This window comes from Canis lupus, chromosome 31 (genome assembly GCF_048164855.1).
Source record: "Canis lupus baileyi chromosome 31, mCanLup2.hap1, whole genome shotgun sequence".
NCBI classification, from domain to species: Eukaryota; Metazoa; Chordata; class Mammalia; order Carnivora; family Canidae; genus Canis; species Canis lupus.
In genome coordinates, this window is record NC_132868.1 from 14,441,075 (window position 1) to 14,449,553 (window position 8,479).

At 43.8% G+C, this 8,479-nt stretch overlaps 1 protein-coding gene and 1 long non-coding RNA gene across 2 annotated transcripts in view; one reads left to right on the top strand and one right to left on the bottom strand.

The window, feature by feature from the left end:
• Nucleotides 1–4,760, bottom strand: part of GNB4 (G protein subunit beta 4) — a 56,170-nt gene extending 51,410 nt beyond the window's left edge. The window contains exon 1 of the mRNA XM_072807474.1: nucleotides 4,623–4,760. The gene's annotated coding sequence lies outside the window, so the exon portion shown is untranslated. The remainder of the gene's footprint in view (nucleotides 1–4,622) is intronic.
• Nucleotides 4,761–4,950: 190 nt separating this feature from the next.
• On the top strand, nucleotides 4,951–8,137 carry LOC140622404 (uncharacterized). Its single transcript, XR_012022175.1, has 2 exons — nucleotides 4,951–5,104; nucleotides 5,220–8,137. It is a non-coding gene; the product is annotated as an uncharacterized lncRNA (long non-coding RNA).
• The last annotated feature ends 342 nt before the right edge of the window (nucleotides 8,138–8,479 follow it).

An 8,479-nucleotide genomic window follows, 5' to 3' on the forward strand; every position in this document is an offset into this window, starting at 1 on the left:
TAGCTTTATTATTTTTTGAAGTTTTAACATTTCATTTTTTAAAAATTCAAACTTAAAGTTGAAAAAAGTAGAACAGTGAATAAATACTCTCAGATTCACTAATTGTTAATATTTGCCAGGTTTGCTCTATCAGTCTCTCTTCATATGTCATAATTATTATTGTTTGCCCATTTGAGGGCAAGTTGAAGATATTTTGACCATTTACTCCTAAATAATTCACTGTGTATATTCTAACAAGGGTATTGTCTTAAATAACCATAGTACAGTGATCAATTTCAGGAAACCTAACACTGATGCAATATTATTATTCAATATTTTCAGTGCATATTCATATTTTGCTAGTGTCCGGATAAATGTCTTAGGTCAGTAAGATTTTCCAATCAGGATCTGTGTTGCATTTTGTCAGGTATTTTAAACTCCCTTTAATGTAAAACACTTCCTTTGCCTTTGTCTTTCACGATGTTAACGTACTGGAAAAGAACAAACCAATTACTTTGTAGAACAATCCTCAGTTAAGGTCCCTCAATTGTTTCCTCTATGTAGATTTTGTTTATGCATTTTAGAAAAACCACAGAAAAGCAATGATGTGCCCAGTTCAAGCACATCAAGAGGAACCTGTTTATCCTGCTATTGCTGATGTTAACTTTGATCACTTGGTTGAGATGGTGTCTGCTAGATTTCTGCACTGTGAAGTTATTCCTTTTCCCTGTGGTCAGTAATCTCTGGAAAGACCATTGGAACCTATATTAGTACTCTGTTCCCCACCAAAGTTTCTCCATTAGCAACACTTGCATCGATCAACATGACCATAATGGTGGCAAGCTAGTCACTTTTCTAATTCTACTGATCCTTCTACATTTTTATTGGCAATCTACTAGAGAATTCATTCTCCTTTTTCATTATGAACTTGTGGATTCTTATTTTATTCAATGGGTTATAATCCATTACTATCATTATTCATTCGAGGCTCAAATTTTCCCAGATTTGGCTGTTCAGGTTAGTTCCTACATCTTTTGGATGTGCTATCACTATTTTGGATAACACTTACCTTGCGTTCTAGGCTAATCTACTTTCCTTGCCCTCCAGACATTTAGATCTGGGCATTACCTGTGCTCACTGCCCCGAGGGGTGTCATCGCTTCTAGAATTTTCCATCAGACAAAGCTAGGAAATATATAACTCTCATTCTAATCCAACACCAGAGAGTGCCTTCTTCCATTTCATATCTTTATTTCCCTTCTCCACAGTGAAAACCTTATCTCAAAAAATATCAATGAATTTACTCATGCTCATTCCTATGATACATACAAAACGGTTCAAGAATTGCTTTATCTCTAGGACTATAAAAAACCAGTTTACTACAAGGGTTCAAGGTTTTTTTTTGGGGGGGGTGGATTTGCAGTCCTTTCTATCTTTAGATTAAAGGTAGATAGCCAAAGTACTGTGTTAAAAACTTACTTGGATATTTCTTTTCTTCAGAGAGTTCATGTTATTCACTGAAATACAGTTGGCTCATTTGCTGCTGTTTGCATTCAGTTTTGCAGGGTTTTTCTTTCAACCTTGTTAGTTTTATTTTTGAACATATAAAACAAACAAGTTTTCAAAACTCAAAACTATAAAAAAGATATAATCACAGCAGTGCCGTTTCCTCCACTATGCCTTCCCTGTAGGTAACTAATGAGTTTCTGGTTATCCTCTCTTGTATTTATTTTTTATTCTATCAAAAAAGTATGTTTTCTCAAAAAAAGTCTTAATGTGGAGAGAAGTGGCGCAGGATACTAGATCAAGAAAATAATTTTAAGATGGGAGACATAATAGAATGTATAATAATGTAGATGATTCTGTAGAAACTGAATTGAAATTATAGTAGAGACAGGATAATCTATCCTTAGAGTAGGGAAAATATCAAAATATCTTCTACTTTTTTTTTTTTTTAATTTATGATAGTCACTCAGAGAGAGAGAGAGAGAGAGAGGCAGAGACACAGGCAGAGGGAGAAGCAGGCTCCATACACTGGGAGCCCGACGTGGGATTCGATCCCGGGTCTCCAGGATCGCGCCCTGGGCCAAAGGCAGGTGTCAAACCGCTGCGCCACCCAGGGATCCCTCAAAATATCTTCTGATTTAATTTGAGGAATATCAGAGGGTTCCCATATTCCAAAATAAGACTGCCATTCCAAAATAGTTGTATCTATATGGTTCCAGAAAACCCACATTAAAATGGGGTTATTATTTTGGAAGGATAATCATACTTTCACTACCTATTAATGTCAACAGAAGAAAATCTGCCCTCCTAAGAGGGCGATCTTAAACTTGGGGCCAGACATTGAACCAGGAACAGAGAGGTAAGACGAGAGTGGCAATAACATAGATGGACAGTAACGATCATGCTGGAAAAATAAATCCACATCTCTGGCACGTGTTGGAAAATTTACAAGAAATAGAGGGTCATTCCTCAGGTCCTGGCCCAAAGTCAATGCCGCACAGAGGAGAGAAAGTGGACTTCAGATTCAGAGAGGTCTGGCCTTGAATCCCCGCTGAATGACTGAACAGCTACATGATCATAGGCAAGTTATTTAAGATCTCAGGGGCATAGTTTCCTTACCTATAGAACTGGATAATGTCTCCTTTGCCAAGGATATAAATAGAATAACATATAGCATCACCCTTGGCCCAGAACAAATGTCTAATAATTAGTTCCTATAACAGATTCAGGGTAAACCAGTCAGCAAGGTAAAGAACTAGTAACAAAGTGTACTTTAGTAACACGCCTGAAAAAAAATCAGAGAAATCACACCATCTCAGGCAGTACTTGGTAAGGGCAGAAAAATGTCCGATACTTTGTTCCAATTCTCAATTTTCAAAATGTCCCAGAATCTATTTTTAAAGTGTAAAAATATGTGCTGACATACTAAAGCACCAATGACTTAAAAGAAACAATTCTGGGGAGATGCTGATCAAATGGTGCAAACTTCTGGTTATAAGAGAGTAAGTAAGCTCCAGGGATGTCAAGTACAGCACGGTTACTACGATTAGTATCCTACACTTGAAAGTTGCTAAATACACGCACACACATGCCCGCACATGCACAGGTAATTATGTGAGGTGATGAATGTGTTAACCAACCTTACCACGGTCATCATTCTGCAATATATGTGAATATCAAGTCATCACGTTGTTGTATACTTTACATTTCTATCATGTTATTTTGTCAATTACATCTCAATAAAGCAGTGATGCTACAGGTTAACGCAAAAGACCAATGACTCAGAACAACCTCCTAACCGGTGCCGATGGCTCAGAGATTACCTTGAATGTATTAAAAGCCTGCAAGCCACATTAACTAATTTTATAAACATGTATACACAAGAACAGTTAACCTCGTTCAATAAAACGATATTTTAAAAGTTTCTATTTCAGTTTCAAATTCATCTACAAACCAAAATGCAACATGGAAAATCCTAAAATGATCTCTGGCCAAATACCTGAAATGCACAATAAACTTTCGGAGCCTCAGATCAGTAATAACCGAAAAGCCCCACACCTTAGAGTCTTAAAACGTACAATGGCAAAGAGACTCCAAGCATACAATTTTAGGTCTCCAAACCGTTCTTTTCCTGCAGGACTAGAAAAGACCTCCCTTTCATCTTAAATAAGCAGTGTGTGCCCTGTGTTCTAGAAGATGTACTCAAAGGTCACAATCTCAGTTTGCAACACTAAGAAGGAATGATCATAAAGCGTCCTGATCAACCATTAAATCTCCAACGTCTCAAGAAAACTTCCCCGCAGGGAGCTAATCCGCTCGCCGAGCCTATTCCGCCGGCGGCCGAAAGAGAGAAAGATGCATCCACGTCCCCTACCAGGAAAGAAAGGGGAGGAGGGCGAGAAAAGGGAAGGGACACACACACACACAGGGAGAGATGCAAAGTAACAAAGCACCGCTTCTATAAACAAACGAGGGTCTGGTTCGTGAAGTTTTGGAGATTCAGTCCTCCCTTACCGTAGAGCGACAAGTATCAAAACAGAAGGAAATCATTTGCTTTGAAGCAGAAAAAGGAGGCGGGGAGACGTGGAAAACATTTTACCACGTACCGAATTTACAAGAATTCGTAATCCATTACCACCCCCCACCCCCAACAGTGGGCATATCGTTTCCAAAGCAAATTTCACACGAAACCACTAGTCTGGTTTTTAGCGCTCAGCGGAAAACTTTTACGAGGCTTCCCAGAGCTCCCCTCCCAGGAACCCCGCTGGGCGGCCCCGCAGGACCGCGCTTTTCGGGGCAACCGCGAGCGCCAGCCCCGAGTGCCCCCGCGAGGCCTCGGGGCGCAGGCACCGGCCGGGGGCCCGCAGGCCGCCCCCGCGCCCCCCGGGGCCAGCGCTCCGAGCCGCCCAGGGAGCGCCCAGCCGCGCCCGCCCCGCGCCCGCCCCGCGCCCGCCCCGTCCACCGAGCCTCCGGGCAGGCTCCGCAGCCCAGGGCGCCCGGCCCGGCCGTCCCCACGCCGCCGCCGGGCGGGTTCCGGCGGGGCGGCCCCGAGGCGCCCCCCACGCCCCCCACGCCCCGCAGCGGGGAGCCCCGGCGCCCCCCACGCCCCGCGGGGCGCCCCGACGAGCCGCCGCCCACCTGGAGGAGCCGGGCCCGCGTCGACCGGCCGCGGCGCGAGTCTGCGGAGAGCTCAGCAGCCCCCGGAGCGCAGCGCCCCGCCGAGACCAGCGCCGCCGACAGCCGCCGGCCACACCCAGGCCCGCGCCGCCCAGCAGCCGACTCCGCGGCGCGCCGGGCCCGGGGCGGGGACGTGGCTCGAGGCGCGAGGCGCGAGGCACGAGGCGCGCGGGCCCGGCCGGGGACGCGCCGCGGACACGCGCGCAGCCTGGAGCGCGCGCCGCCAGGGCGCGGGGCGGGGGGCGCGGGGCGCGGGGCGGGGGGCGCGCGCCGCTTCTGCTTCCTATTTTCTCTCTCGTTTCCTGCTAGAAGGAGAAGAAAAACACGAATTCCCAGGCAGTTTCGTTTTCTTGTCGTTGCGGCGCCTGGACGCCGGAGCACACACTTCTGAGTTGCGCCCCAGTGGTGTGGCCGGTTTCCTTCCTGGCCCCGCGGAAGCCTCGGTTTGCTCGCGGGCAAGGAGGAGGGGTGGGGTGGGGTGGGGTGGGGGAGGGGAGGCTGGTGGGGGAGACCCCGGGGTCCCGCGTAGGTTGAACAGTCCGGAATTCTACGTGTCAGAAAGTAAACCGGAGGCAGCCCAGAGTCCCGCGGAATCGCCTTGCAATCCCAGCTCTGCTAGCGTCGCTTGCTTGGGTGACCGCGTACGTCTCAGGGACTGCGCTTGGTCACGGGCAAAACAGGGACGACGACACCTGCCTCCCAGAGGTGCTAAAGTGTGAGCCGAGACGCCGTTTGCACAGAGCCTGCCTGCCTGGGAAGAAATGACCTCCACTTGGAAGTCCTTGTTACTGTCGTCGCCTCTCAGATAACCCTGGCAAGTCGCTCATCTCTGCAGGAGTTAAAACATCATACACGTCTCAACAGACTTTTTTTTTTTTTCTTCTCCTTTCTCCACATTTCTCAGGGTGTTTTATGTTTTTAAATGTCATAAAATGAATGCAACTACCCAATTTGCTTCCTCTGAAGTCGGTGCCGCCCGGGAGCAGTTTTCCTTCCTCTCCCCACCCCCATCTTTCTTCTGAGTTAATTCCAGTTTGACAGACTGTTGCTATAGCATTCCTCCTCTGACGTCAAACAATTTAAAGAAACCGCCCTGGGTAATGAACGCTGCAGAGGAGTTCTTTGTGGAGTTCTGTGCTGGAGAAAGGTTTGAACAATGTAAGAGAACTTTAACACCTCCGCAGCGCTGCATTCCTTCCTCTTCGGCAGCTTCCCACTATCACCTGGAATAAATTTCCTAGTCCCTTAAAAGAGATGATGCCATGCGAAGCACGGTCTGATTGCGACTGTGCAGGAAATGTGGCCGTTTTGTGTAAAAGCCAGACTGTGACAAAAATGGAAACTATCCTAGCGCTAGGAGGGTAAAATTATAGGCGTTCTACCCCCCCCCCCCAAAAAAAAATTTTTTTTTTTCATTTTCCCTTATGTGGGGTGCTTTTTCCATTAGGAAGAAAGAGAAGAAATGTCAAATGTTCGACATCCCAAAAGTGTCAGAAAAGTTGACTGAGACTTGACTGGTTTGCGTCTGTCCCTGTGTGTTTTAATGATTAAATCCTGAACGTTTGCACTGTCATTTTTTAAAAGGAATCAAAGGGAAATGATTATTTAAGGAACTCCTGTTAGACACCAGGCTTTCTGCTTTCTTGTATTGTCCTCAGTTCTCATAATGACCTTGCGATGTGCGCTTTACCCCCATTTTACAGATAAGAAAACTGAAGTTCCGTGAGATTAAGGAATTTGCCTCAAGTCACACAGGGAATAGCAGAGCCTGCATGGAACCCAGATTAGATGGACTTCAAAACCCACTCTCTTTAGATATTTTCTTTGTTCTTGTGCACTGGATCTTAATAGATATTATAGGCCTTTAAGAAGTCATCGGGTTAAGTTTATTAGTTGAAAAACAAGATGCTGGTATTTATGAAAACCTGGTGGAGAGTACTGAGATATTCTATTCCAGAAAAGAATGGAGGAATATAAATCAACAGTTCCTTACTACAAAAATCTGAAAAGCTATAACAAGACTTTTACTGACCTTTGCTTGGAGATTTGAGAATAAGTTACACAAAAGGATGACTTCGACCTTTCTGAAAATGTGATGTGGACAGAGAAATTACCGGAAGAATAAAGTCCAAATATGAAAGTTTAATTGTTATCCAATCTAGCCCACTTCCAAGAATATTATATTTCTGTTTTGCCACATCTGCTGCATGTTTTTCTGAAAAGAACACTTACTTGTTAAGGACAAGCCTGTGTTGCAAATCTGAAAGTGGAACTGATGAAAAGAATTTCATTACCAGGAATAATTTCCTAAGAACACAGTAATGCATCTAAGTGATCCAGCAATTAGTAATATTGCAAATGATAATGTAATCCATGTTGAAAGAGACAGAAAGGGAAAGAGAGGAAGGAAAGAAAGAAAAAGAAAAGAAAGACAGAAAGAAAGAAACAAAGAAAAAAAGGGTTAATATTTTTGAAGCCTGCTAATTTGTATAGACAATTGTAGTGATGTATCCCGCTTCTAAGCTTAAACCCAGTTTTCTTATGTTTGGGTGCTACTGGCTGATGCTTAGATTTCTAATTCATTAGGCTCATGTTCTCAAATCTTACTCTATTAAAAGAGGAGGATGGGGTCCCGGCTAGAAAACCTTTGAAGATAAAGCCCGTTTCATCCTTGTATTCCAAGTAGTGTTTAACAGAATACCTTGCACGTAGTAGGTACTCAGTGAACAAATGAATTAATGAAGGAACTTGGCCATTTTGGTTTACTCAAATAATCTCCGTACCTAACCCCACCCCCATGCCCTACTCAGAATCACAGAAAGGGAGAGAGTGATCATTATTTTTCTGGGAGTTTGGTTGCAGTTGCTTCTGCAGGGTGTTTTGTTTTCTTATGATCCAGTTCAGCGAAGCTCTGCTCTTGGTCCTATGTTGAATGAATCTGAGAATCTGGTCCTCAGTGAGCTATCCTAAAATTCTCAGTACCCTGTCTTTATAACCTCTGCTTTTAGATTGTACCCTAGAAATCATATATTTTTTTCTGAGCCTGCTTTGTTCTCAATGACAAGTGCATTATGAAGAACAGAATCATCAATGTGTACAATACACTCATACTGCTCTGTTGAATGTGTTGTATGCACTCCAGTTCTATTGTATTCAGATGAGGCCAGATTTTATATATACAATATACTTGATAGAATAAAGTAACAGGTTTTCTTCCAACAACAAATTAAGTATTTTTTTTAAGATTTATTTATTTTAGAGTGGGGGTGCAGGAGGAGAGGGAGAGAATCCCAAGCAGACTCCCCACTGAGCATGGAGCCTGACTCAGGGCTGGGTCCCATTACCTTGAGATCATGACCTGAGCTGAAATCAAGAGTCAGACACTCAACCAACTGAGCCACCCAGACACCCTACAAAATAAGTTTTAAAATATTAAATGAAAATTGTCTAATAAAATCTACCACAGTTTCCTCAAGGATGGATGTAGGAAGTGATTCCTTAGTCAAATCTGTAAGAAGCTTATGTGTCATTTCAAACATCCTTGATCCCAAGTGGTTATGTCTAAATACTTTTCTTTTTCTCATTCATGATGCATTTCCATATCAGATCATTTTACAGCTTAAATTTTGTGATTGCATTTACTGTATTCTTCTGACACTCTTGATACAAATCAGTTATAACTCCTGCATCTTTGTACTCAGGTTCTCTAATGGCAATTTGAGTCTATAATCTCCACACTCATCAGTGACCTTAGGAGAGCGCTGTACTTAACTAACAGGCATGAAAAGGGTAAGGAGAAGCACCTGGCATATATTATT